General features: G+C 56.6%; 1 long non-coding RNA gene across 1 annotated transcript; it reads right to left on the bottom strand.

Annotated features, from left to right (window-relative positions):
• Positions 1-7086: 7086 nt before the first annotated feature.
• LOC107185226 lies at positions 7087-9156 on the bottom strand. Its single transcript, XR_001516151.1, has 2 exons — positions 8990-9156; positions 7087-8328 (listed from the first exon to the last, which is right to left on the bottom strand). It is a non-coding gene; the product is annotated as an uncharacterized LOC107185226 (long non-coding RNA).
• Positions 9157-9162: the final 6 nt, after the last annotated feature.

The raw sequence follows: 9162 nt of genomic DNA, 5'->3' as shown, positions 1-9162 counted from the left end.
ACTGCAGGGGAGGCGGGTTCCAGGGGCCCGCCCCCGGGCTACTACTAACAATAATAATAACGAGGAGGACGGGGTCCTGCCTAGGTGCCAGGCCACGGGCTGAATAAACCCTTTACAACATTACTTTATTTAAGCCTTCTGAATCATCCTGTATTGCGGTGTCATCCCCACTTGGCAGATAAGTAAACTGAGTCAGGATTTGAACCCACTGCTCTCTGACCCCAGAGCCTGGCTGGGCTCCGAACCTTGTCCCTCTGCCTTGCTCTTCCTCCCAGAAGGTTCCCTCACCCAGGCAAGACTGCCTGCCTTGTCAGCCTCCCCCAGACCCTCAAGCCACACCCGAGGGAAGGGACTCTCTTCCCCTCCTCCCAGGGCGCAGCGGTGAGTGTGTCCAGCTGGCTGAGCGCTGGTCAGCAGGGTTAATGAGTGCTGGACTCAGGCTTCAAGCCAGGCTGCAAGGCCAGCCTTGCAGAACCCAGCCTGGGGCCTCTGAGGGCCCCTGTGCTCTGCACCAGAGTGTGGGGCGAAAATGCCTTTCCCTTCTGGCTAAACCTGCCCGTGCACATGCGTTTCCACATGGGCTCCGGGCTTGTGCATGCAGTGTGTGGTGTGATCAGTGTGTGGGCCCAGGTCTTCTTCCTGCCCAGACTCCCAGCCCCCCCTTCTGGGCCCCCCTTCCTGTGCTGGGGCTGGGGTGAGGGGGAGGCCTTCTTGGCGGGAGCCTTAGAGAGGAGGAGGGAAGGAAGGGGGGAGAGGAAATTGCAGACATAGCTGAAGGCGCTGCCTGAGGCCTGTGGGCCAGTGACCCCCCTCTGTCCAGGCTGGAGACCCCCCACTCCTAGCCTGAGACTGGGTTCACGCAGAGGGCAGATCTAGATGGGAAAGGACTAGCACGGGGCTCCCCCGGGGTGGGAGAGGCACTCCTGGGGATCTCTGTGGCTGAGTAGTCTGTTTTGTGAGCATGTGGCACTGTTTCTGCCTAAATCTGTGTATTCGTGTGTCTATTTTCATGTTGTATCTGCTTGAGTATTTTTTGGGGGGTGGGCATGTCTGTGTAGAAATCCATAGTCTCTAGCCAACAGATGCCAACTGAGCGCCCTGTTAGCATCTCCTAGCAATGGGAGGTCAGCGGTGAACAGACAGACACCAATCTTTGTCTCATGGAGCTGACACTAAGGTGGACAGACAGACAATGCGTGAAGGAGAGATGCAGGGGCTGCTGAGCTCAGAGAGGATGACGGAACAGGGCCATGTGATGGGAAACACCTGGGCAGCTCTCCAGGCGGGCATCTGAGGTGAGAGCTAGATCCTGTGGGGGCAGCCATGCAGGATCTGGGGTGGAGTGTGGGGCTGGTAGGAGGGAGAGGGCCCTGAAGGAGAACGTCTTAAGGTCCCTGGACCCTGTGGAGGAGCTAGATGTGCGTGTCATGGGGAGCCCTGGAGTTAGGAGAGTGTCATGGTTTGGTGACACCCTTTGGAGAGATCCCTGTAGGGGCTCAGCGTGGGATGGGCCACGCAGGCGAGAATGGAAGCAGAGCTGTGCGCAGGCTGGCAGCCCTACAGGCCAGCGGTGGCAGAGGGCTTGGGCCGGGATGGGCTGTGGAGGAGGTGAGACAGGATTCATTCAGGCAGCGTTTTGAAGGGAGTGTTAACAGGACTTCCTGCATGGGCTGTGGATGCCAAGGAAAGAGGAATATAGGACAGCTGGTGGTATTGGGCCCACACACGTGAGGAAAGTTTAGGTGGGAGCAGGTTTGGGGCAACCTGAGTTTCTTTTAATTTTTTTAAAATATATTTTATTGATTTTTTTACAGAGAGGAAGGGAGAGGGATAGAGAGTTAGAAACATCGATCAGCTGCCTCCTGCATGTCCCCCACTAGGGATGTGCCCGCAACCAAGGTACATGCTCTTGACCAGACTCGAACCTGGGACCCTTCGGTCCGCAGGCCGACGCTCTATCCACTGAGTCAAACCAGTCAGGGCCTGAGTTTCTTTTTAGATAGATTTGACATGTCCAGTAGATACCGGGTGAGACAGGCAGGTAGAGCCCTGAGTCTGGGCTGGAAATGTGTTTGAGAGCTTAACACCCAAGATGGACTGAACACTGTGGGAGGGGGTGAGAAGAGAAGGGGTCTGAAGCCTGAACCCTGGGAACTCCAGCCTTGAGGGGTCCCGGGGAGGAGGTGTCAGGCAGGAGAGACGAGTGTCGGGGGAGGAAGACCTGGCCAGGACCAGGACGCCATCAGCCATGTTACACTGGGCCGAGAGGCGAAGGCGAGGCCAGAATCTGAGCCCTGGCTGGGATATTGGTGGGCATCGTTGGTTGTACCACTGTGCTGACTGCCTACCATCATGAAGATCAATGTGTTTCGGCTGCGCTTGTGACCTACCCTGGGTGTTGGGGATGTGTGCCTTTGCGTGGCACATACGTGTGCCTGTCTCCATGTGTCTCTGTGCCTCTCTGTGTGTGGCAGCTGTGAGACTTCGGGTATGTTTGTGCTAAGCTCTTTCCGTGTATCCCTGTGCTATGCAGATCTCTGGGTGTCACTATCTACAGACAAAGCTGTGTCTGGGTTGGTGGTGGTGTTTGGTGTGGTCAGGTGTGACTCAGCCCCGGTGAGGCAGGTGGCCATGCTGGAGCAGAGTGGGGCTGAGATGGTGGCTGGTCCCTTCAGAGAGGGACACACGGCAGGGGGATGCATGTGGCCAAGCCAGGCCGGGGGAGTGTGACCGCCTTGCCCTGGAGGGTTGGAAGAAGCTGTGGGCTGCTCCTAGGGACCCAAAGTTTTTGGCCCGTGTGGCCATCTGCACAGTCCACGTGTCCTCCTGGCCACCTGCCTATCTGCTTTTCTGCCTGCCTCTCCCTGCCCGCCGGCCCGTCTGTAGGTCTGCCCAGCCACCTGTTTACCCGGTGCACCAACCGGGACCTCTCTGATCTCTCTGCATGTCTGTCACCTGCCTGCCTGGCTCGCATCCCCTCTATCTGCCTGCTGATTGTCCTGTCTTGAGGGATCCTGTTAGCCTATGACTGACCTGCTGCTGCCCACCTGCCCACTTGCTGGCTGCCTCTCTGCCTTCTTGTTGGTGTGAGAATAGAGATTTGTCACCTTGGGAGGCACAGAGAGTGAGCCTAAGATGAACCACGGGAAAGACAGGTCTTGGTGGGAGGTCAGGGGTTGAGAGGTGCAGAGTCTCTGGGTGAGGCCTCGGGGGCTGGCATATTCAGGGCCTAATGCCAAGCCGACAGCTCCCTTCCCCAGCAGCCAAGCTGGGGCTGGCCCAGCTGCTCTGTTCCTGACACTGGGGCCTCACGCCACTGGGGGTGGGGGCTGGTCAGAGGTTGCCTAGGTCTTGGATGGGGAGAGAAAGGGATTCATTCAAGGGCTCCTACGACCAGCCATCCTCTAACTGCCTTCCCAGCACCCAGGACCACTGCTGGGAGATGGGCAGCCTGAGAGTTTACAAAATGAAGAATAGTAATGGCTACTGAGGAACCTCTTGGCACCTGACACTCTGCTAACTGCTGCGCTGCCCACCCCTCACAACCTCCCAGGAACCAGGTAGTTTGTAGGGTGACTCCATTTTACAGTCGAGGAAAGTGGGGTTCAGAGAGGTGGAGTCATATATGTGTGGTCACATAAGAGGTGGGGCCTTAATTCGAACCTCAGAGCCCTGTTCCCAACCATCTTCGAGGTCACGGTTCTCCCCGTCAGCCCCAGCGCTGCCGTGTCACGATCCTTCGTGCTGCCCCTTTTACGCTCCTGAGTGAAATTTATGGCTAATATACCCACCTCCACATCTAATTTAAAATGCACACACATGTATGTCATAATATAAAAGAAATAAAGGGTAACAGTACGTATCTAAGAAGTGATCAATTGTGGGGAAGGCGACAGCTCTGAGCGCAGATTAGCTCCTATTGGGATACTGTGGTGGCGGCTGTGTCTGCAACGGTGACGAACTCGTGGTGAAATTCTGAACAACATAAAGTACAAACTCCTTCCACTCTGCACAGTAGTTGCATTCCTCGAGAATTCAGTGTACGTTATGTGCACACGAAGCCATTGTGTGTTTATGTGTAGATTCTTGGCTCTGGAGATTATAAACAGGTTTTCACCCATGTCGTGCAGGAGGTAGACTCTGCCTTCCTTGTAGGGTTGTCTGGTGTCCCTGGTCCCCACCCTCTTAATGCCAGCGGCACTCCCCCCCCATTGTGATGATCAGACCCCCAAATCCCCCAGCACCACATGGACATGCAGAGAAGATTCCTGCCTGTGGGAGCTCAACATTCGAGCAGGGGAGACATGCAATCACTAGTCAAACAGATGATAGAATGTTGGGCTGTGCTGAGCACAATGAAGAATAAAGGAGTGTAAAGGGCTACAGACCAGGTTGACGTGGCCAGGAAGGCTTCTCTGAGGAGTTGACATTTAAAAAAATTTTTTTTATTGATTTTTTTACAGAGAGGAAGGGAGAGGGTTAGAGAGTTAGAAACATCCATGAGAAACATCGATCAGCTGCCTCCTGCACACCCCCTACTGGGGATGTGCCCACAACCAAAGTACATGCCCTTGACCGGAATTGAACCTGGGACCCTTCAGTTCACAGGCCGACGCTCTATCCACTGAGCCAAACTGGTTAGGGCAGGAGCTGACATTTTGAGTGGAGGGAAGTGAGGGAGGGAGCCATGCCAATCTCGGGAAGGGCCCTCCAGAGAGAACAGCCAGTGAAAGGCCTTGTGGGAGTTGTGCTTGGCTTGGTCAGAAGCAGCAAGGCCCATGTGGCTGGGGCAGCGGGTGAGGCGTGAGGGGCTGAGAGGTTACGGGGAGGCCAGGTTAGAGCCTGGTGTTGTAGAGATTTCTAAGCCTCAGACAGGCCTCTGGATGTCCTCTGGGTGGCACGGGGCAGAGGCCATCAGAGGGGTGTGAGGAGAGGAGGGAAATAATCCGTTTAAAGCAGAGATTCTCAACCTGTGGGTCGCGACCCCTTTGGCGGTCGAACGACCCTTTCACAGGGGTCGCCTAAGACCATCCTGCCTATCAGATATTTACATGATGATTCATAACAGTAGCAACGTTACAGTTATGAAGTAGCAACGAAAATAATTTTATGGTTGGGTCACAACATGAGGAACTGTATTTAAAGGGCCAGAAGGTTGAGAACCACTGGTTTAAAGGCTCACTGACTGCTGGGTGGCTGGGCTGCCACACGGCACAGGGAGGACAGGAAGTGAGAGAAGGGGCTCAGCCCTCAGATGGGTGGTCACAGGGAGGCCATGGGGTGTGGGGGAGAGACCAGAGATCACAGCTGACTTGGCTGGGAGCCTGAACGACTCAGCTGTGGAGAACTGCCATCTCCTCACTTCCTTTCCCAGGGCAGCCGGCTGGCTTCTCTCTGAAACTGCTCCCCCTGAGGGCAGACCAGGCTGTGGCTACAACTGGCGAAGCTTCTCAGTTTGTTTAGGACAGTGGTCGGCAAACTGCAGCTCTCGAGCCACATGCGGCTCTTTGGCCCCTCAAGGGTGGCTCTTCCACAAAATACCGACTTCTGCGCATGGGCCATGAAGTTTCAATCGCACTGTACGTGCGCCCACACGTGGTATTTTGTGGAAGAGCCACACTCAAGGGGCCAAAGAGCCGCATGTGGCTGGCGAGCTGCAGTTTGCCGACCACTGGTTTAGGAGCATAGGATGCTGTTGACCACACAGTTCTGGCATGCGAGCTGCGTGCCCTTCTCGGTGCTGGGATACAAGAGTGAGCAAGACAAAAAAAAAAAAAAAAGTGAGCAAGACAGTCCCTGCCCATCCTAGCCAGTTTGGCTCAGTGGATAGAGCGTCAGCGTGTAGACTGCACGTCCCAGGTTCGATTCCAGCCAAGGGCACATGCCCGGGTTGTGGGCTCGATCCCCAGTAGGGGGCGTGCAGGAGGCAGCCGATCAATGATTCTCTCTCATTATTGATGTTTCTATCTCTCCCTTTTCCTTCCTCTCTGAAATCAATAAAGAAATACATTAAAAAAAAAAAAAAAGTCCCTGCCCACATGCAGCCTGTCTGGGTATTGCTGAAGGTAAGCCTGACGCGTGAGGAGATACCAGGCACAGAACGGCGGCTGATCAGGTGGGGACAGGAGGGAGGCTGAAATTGAGCCAAGGCCAGGGCTGCAGCTGGCAGTGCTGGGCTGGGGGGAGGTGCGGCCAGGGCAGCTCGGCAGGTAGGTGTGGGCCAGATTAAGTGGGCAAAGTTCCGTCCATGTGGGAGGGGACAGGAAGATGGGAGCCACGTGGATGCTGGGGTGGGTGTGGGCTGTGGGTGAAGGCGCGGATGAAGCCTGGGGGTCTGCTCTGAAGTATCTGCAGGGCCTTTTTTTCCGGCTGTGTGGACATTGACTGGGAAGGAGCTCCTCCTGCAAGGACCTCTGCTCCTGTTGTGACCTGGCCTGTGTGGGTCCTGGACACAAAGGTAAGGAGGGCCTGGGCCCAGTGGTGGCCTGGGGAGGGGCCAGACTATCTCTAGCTTCACGGTTCCAATGCTCAATCTGCAAAGTCTAAATTTAAGCAAAGGAAGGAAGGAAAGAAGAGAGGAAGGAAGCCCCTTGGCTTTTGAGGGGCGGGTGGGGGGGAGGAACAGGGGGGTTCAGGAAAGGGCCTGGCCTGGCCCTGATTACCCCAGCTGCCCTGGATGGCATGTGGGCACATGGTGGTCTCTGTCTGGCTAAGTCCTCCCCATCCCAGATGGGGTTTGGCAGGGAGAGGACCAGTGCTCTGCAAGCAGCGGCCACGCCTCCTTCCTGCACAGTCTGGGCTGAGCCAGGCCAAGCAGGAAGCGTCCCCCTGGACACTTTGTGGGAGGCTGGACCAGCCTGTCGGGAGAATGCTGGGCAGTTCTGGTCCTTCCCCCACTCAAGACAGTGATGGCCCGTGGCCAGCTGGCTGCCCAGGTGGCAGTCATGGTGGTGGGGGCGGGAGGGGGGTGCCTATCCAGTGCACCTGGTGGCAGAACCAAGAGCTGCAAGAATCCTGCCCCACTGCTGGGATGGAGGGAGACAGACGCAGGTGAGGAGGGCAAGAAGAGCAGACGGCACAGCCGCGGTGGCTCCAGATCAGGAAGTTTTATTGCTGACATGCAGGAAGAGTCCCCATGTAGTACAAAAATATGTCTTTATACAAATTTTTTTGTGACTTTTTCTGTTTTGTTTTCTTTACAATTGGACTTCTCTCAGCGTGTGACAGTCAGTGAGGGCAGACCCAACCTCCTCTTGTCTGCTTTGCTAGCAATGTCATCAGACACGTGGCTGACCTCTGTCTGATAGGGCTTCGTAGACCTGGAGGATATTGCTTTGAAGAGGAGGAGAAAGACCACACGTGGCCAGCAGCCCGGAGGGCCTGGCCGGCTGCTGGGCAAGGGCACAGCTGAGCCCCCACAGGAGGGAGTCACAGGGGCGGGAGCCCTGGGCCAGGCTGCATTTCTACTCCCTTAGGAGACTTCTTTTTGAAATAAATATAGAAAGAGGGCATCCCCGACCCCACAGCAGGACACCCTGGCTCTCAGCGACGGTTGAGCAAGCAGAGCTTGGTGCCCATGGGGAGTAAGTGCTAGGCTCAGGCGGGCCCCCTCAGACCCACTGAGGCAGAGGCACGAGATGCCCAAGTGCTGGGAGAGGGGTGTGGGGAGGAAGGGGCATGGGTGGCCCTGCTACTGCTGGCAAGAGGTGGCCCCATTTTTTCCAGATGGGGAAACTGAGGCACGAGGAGGTTTGGGAACTTGCCCAAGTCACTCACAGTGAGTCAGCTTTTGGGGAGAGGGCAGCTCACACTGGGAAACAAGGTCACACAGACCTTGGTCACCTTCCCATTGGGGAGCAAGGACAGGCAGGCAGGGCCCAAGGGCCAGGGCTGCCTGGAGGGGACACTTGGCCTTTCCAAGGGGGATGGTGGGGAGGCAAGGGAAGGTCTTTGCTTGGCACTGGGCAAGGGGCCAAGTCCAGTGAGGGAGCATGGGATGGGGGCATTCTGGTGAGAACAGCATTTCTGGCAAGACGGGCATCCACTTCAAAATCTCGGCTCAAAAGGGCAGCAGGGCTGTTCTCAAGCCAGACAGGGCCCCCAGTTCCCACAATTCTTTCCAAGAGCCCAGGCCGGAGTCTGCTGGGCGACACCATGTCTGTTACGAGGCAAGGGCAGGGGGGCGATGTCCCACCATTCTCTGAACAGAGGGTGTGGGGAGCGAGAGGGCATGCCAGCAGGGCACCTGTCCGCGGACAGCCCTGCGCACCCTCCTCAGCCCGCCCCAGGCACCTCTTTCACATCTATGTTGGCATTACCTCGGTACCGCTGAGGTGGAGAAGGAAACCAGGGTTAATGCGAGTGTGCAGCACCTCAGAGAAGCTACTGAGATGGGAGAAAGAGAACCAAGTCGAGAAAGGCCTCCCCATCACCAGAAGCGAGGAGGGACTGGTGGGCTGGAGGTGGAGAGGGGCCGACAAGAAGGGGCTTCTGAGCCTAGGGGTGAGGAGGGCCCATCTGCGAGCTGTGGACACCCTGCTGTCTAGCCAGGCTGGGGCAGGGAGTGACCATGGGCCGAGCCACCTGATGATGGGAGAGAAGTTGGTTTCAGTATAAAAATAAATATATTTGAATTCCACTTAAGATGAGGTGAAGGTTTTCCAAGCTTGGACTGAGGGGCCTGGGGTCTGAGGGGAGGGAGGAAAAGTGACCGTGGGAGGGGTCAGGGAGAGCGGTGGGGAGTGGGCATTCGTTTGGAGAGCCAGCAGCGAGCTGCACTTCCAGCTTATTGGACTGTGGGGAGCAGCTGCCGGGGGCCGGCGGCTGGGGGGCTCCCTCCTCCTCCCTCTCACTCAGTCCAGAGACAGCATGGTTAGAGAGACAGAGGTAGATTAAAACGTCATGATTAAAAGCAGATTAGTTATCTAGGCTTCTCAGATTAAAAAACCAAACAATCAAGCAATCATTCCAAAAGGTAGCTTTGTGGTACCTCTGCTGACCCCATGTGTGACCTGGGCTGTCCCTGGCGGCCCCGTGCCAGCCCGGAGAGAGTCCAGCACTCCAGGGCCCTGACCCGAAGCAGGGCATTCCTTGGCTGGGGGCCGGGAAGAGGCGTCGGGCGGTGGTGCCCGTCGGGTGGTGCCGGTGCCCCCGCCCGCGGCG

This window comes from Myotis davidii, unplaced genomic scaffold (genome assembly GCF_000327345.1).
Source record: "Myotis davidii unplaced genomic scaffold, ASM32734v1 scaffold88, whole genome shotgun sequence".
Taxonomy (NCBI): Eukaryota; Metazoa; Chordata; class Mammalia; order Chiroptera; family Vespertilionidae; genus Myotis; species Myotis davidii.
This window is presented reverse-complemented; position numbering and strand designations above follow the sequence as displayed.